We start from the raw sequence: 3603 nt of genomic DNA on the forward strand, positions 1-3603 counted from the left end.
AGCGCAAGTAATACTTAGTGGTGGTCGCATTCTCGACGATGGGAACTAACTCAGCATGACCATCAGTAAGGTACTGTCTGACTGCTTCATTACAGTGAAGCAGTACTTCATTGCTCTGAGATAACCGATGCAGTAGGCAGCGAAATCGCTTCAATACTACCACGCGGTTATCGTGCAGGTCTGTTTGCATGTACTTCCAAGCCAGACATACCTTGTACGCCTCGTCTCGCACCTCGATAGTTTCATAGAAAACTTTTAGCCCCTTTTTATTATTGGAGAATGGTTCATCCGCATCTGTGATGCCAAAGCTTTATCCTGCAAGCTATGCATTCCTGCATTAGGGCGTCGCTCATGCAGCAATTTCTCCGTAGTACACAAACATTTGTGTTAGTGAGTGTAAAATTGTTGCATCGTTTAAAGATCCTTGTACTGTTCAATTCAGCGCAGTATGAAGGGAAAAAGCGTTTTGTGATCTTTATGCCAAGTGGCTTTTCTCCCAGGAATATTTTTCAATTGGTTTGAGCCAATTAATAACCTAATGCCTTCTTTGGAGATGATATTTGGAAAGTAAAGTGCCTAAGCTTATTGTTGATGATGATTTTGTAACTGTTTGGGGAATTCGTTTGCATCGGGTACTTCAGCAACCACATCACAGCTGTACTTTATTTCTATTGCTTCAATCAAATGCTATTATCATCGTACTGACTTGGTGAAGTTTGTTCAACTTCTCTCCGACGCGCACTTCGATCATTTTTGCTTCCAAACACGTGGACGGTAATGTTGATTTCTCCTAACACCTTCAAGTTCAATTTCCTAGGAATGTATACTTCAATGAAACTGCACTGGCACCATTATACTGCACTGCACTATTATACGAGCTGCGTCTGATACAACAGGTACCCTTTGGGTCTTTCATTCATCCCCTGAAGATTTGCAATAGCATTGCATCAAAGCTCCTATTGCTATCTAACATATTCTACATGGAGGTATTGCTCGTTGCGTGTTGTGGTTGGGTCATTATTTCAGCAGGTTCACTAGCCTGGCGAGAGCACATCGAAGAAGGGTCGCGATGCATCAGCATGGCTTCCATCGGGTTATCGGCCAAAGAATTATCTTTTCTAGAAGAGCGCATGTAACAATAACATGGAAGAATCTTTGTCATGCTGTAAATTTTTTCAGGTTTCTTGTTTCTGTTGTTTTTTCCGTATATATTTTCCGCTTCTGTGTTAATAAAAATTCAGTTGCTAGTCAGCGCTTGTCTGTGTCCCTTCTTTAGTATTCCCGTCTTGTGTTCGCGCTGTACGTTCTTCATCATGCAATACCAACTAGCCCAAAGTTTCACTCTTCTAAGAAGAAACATGTTTTCAATGACAATGTGAGTGGCTCACCTTACGTCGAAAGTGTCTTGCTCGATGTCCCTTAGTGGTACATCTGAAGCAGCAGCCAGCCGTCGACAGAGGATGCATTTACTCTTAGTGAAGAAGCGATACGTCACCCCTCAGCATTGGGTGTGACTTTTGACAAAAAACACGCCTCCTTATTAACGGCGCTGTTGAAGCCTGCCACTGATGCCATGCAGATTCTTGCGGCTTCCAAAGGTATGTAGTCCATTCCCGTGTGACATCCGTCGTTGGTAGGTGGTCTCTTTCCTGCACACGACTTCAATGCATTGATACTTGAACAATTTTCAAAGTTCTTTTGAATGCGGTGGTTCCTTCGCACTTGACAATTCAAGCCTATGTTGTCGAGGATATTCCATGATTATGTCGTGTTAAAGCGATTTTCTGAGCAGGTTGCAGAGAATGTGAGAGTAGCAGGATTCCTTGACACCGAGGCGTTCGAGCACTCTTATGTTGACTTTAACAGAGTCGTAAAGGTTTCTAAGGGCACTAGCACTCACCGATGTAGTGACAGGGCGTACAGTACAAAGCTTTTCGAGGTGCTTCCGCTCAATCACACGCACGTCTCCAAACCACTTCTTCAGTATAGAAACGGCGTCCTCATAAATGTCTGTGGTGAGTATGCCTACAATCGCGTTGGCCGTGAGGCAGTCGATAAAAGATCGAAGATAGTGTAACGGATCGACGTTGTTAGGGCTTGGGTTCTTGTGTATGGAGTTTCGAAAGAGGTCGTAAAATTGAAGCCATTTAGTGAGATACCCATGGAACCTCATTAGGTCTAGCTTAGAAAGTCTTGCATCGCTGCTGCCGGAATTCGAACCTCATTAGATCCAGCTTAGAAAGCCGTGCTCCGGTGCCGCCGGAAATATCTGACGGGGCGGAGCTGCTTGACGCTGCAGTGAAGAGTCCGTTGGCAACCTACCAGTGAACATGGCTGGCTCGTGAGTTCAGATGGCTAGCTCCTCGATGTGATGTTTCGGAAGGCTGACGCTGCACACAGTTTGGTCCTCGTACTCTAGCACAGAGTCCATGTCCGTCAGCACCTCTTCATCCGTCATGTGGGCATGCAGTGCTTCGTTAGCCTCGGCGAGCTCGTTGTCAATTTCCTTGAGGTGCTGAAGGATGCTGCGAAGCACCGCCAAGTCAAACCAAATGGATGACAGATCATCATCAACTGCATCATTATATTGGTGATGTGTCACCATCAAGCTGCTCTCGTGTTTCGCAGGCGTTCTTGGGTCCCTTTAAAAAGCGGGTCAGGTTTCCACACCAATGTTATATTCGAGGACTTCTATTGTAGATAACCGGGTTTAAAGAAAAAATGCGCCTTGACATTGTTAGGTTTGGCCTGGAGATTCGTCTCTCAATCCCTTCGGCACCCAGTCTGCCAGACGCTGTCGAGGATTTGAAAGCGGTGACTAATGGAGTCGGCGATTCATCGGGCAACAGGAGGGCTGGCGTGGCCGGCGCCGGAGCTGACAGAGGAGCGGCGCTCCCTTTTGATCCCCAGTCACCAAGCCGACCGGCCGACGGCCTATGCTCGTCAGGCATTGTACGTGCTAGCCGGAGGACGAGACGTCGTGTCGCCAAGACGCCGTTCACCATTCGAGAGAGGCCAACAAAGACAGCATCTTCCTGGAGGAGACCGACGGCCACCGCAAATCACCCCGCTAAGTGAGCGAACAAAATCGGCGGACCCTTTGAAGTATGCTGCCAGGATCGTGGGAACTCTCGAGTAGCGGAACACACACGACGAGGAAGAGCCCTGCTGGCGCCACCACAGTGCAGTGTTCACGTGGACCGTGCATGCTCACCCCCCTCACCTGTGTGTGCGAGATTGGTGTTCGACTCGGAGAGGAGGAGCCCGACAGGGCATAAAACGACGCGGCGGAGTGCTGGACATCGCTCTGAACTATGTAACGTTCAACCACCACGCTCATGGTTTGTGAAACCACTAATCCCTCCTTTTCTGTAAATATGTGTGAATAGTGCCCATAAAGCATGTTATGTTTTGCGTATCCTTTTGTCAGCGTTCAGTTCCTCCATCCGGTGCCATCATCATCTGCAACTTCCTCTCCCATCCTTAACAACATGAAGAAGAAAGCGTCTCGACGCTGTTGTTTATACCGGCGCCGCTATAAACAAACCTCACGTGCCACACGCCATCTCTCGTTATTCTTTTCCCATAACACGCGCAGTGTTC

Source organism: Rhipicephalus microplus, chromosome X (genome assembly GCF_043290135.1).
Source record: "Rhipicephalus microplus isolate Deutch F79 chromosome X, USDA_Rmic, whole genome shotgun sequence".
NCBI classification, from domain to species: Eukaryota; Metazoa; Arthropoda; class Arachnida; order Ixodida; family Ixodidae; genus Rhipicephalus; species Rhipicephalus microplus.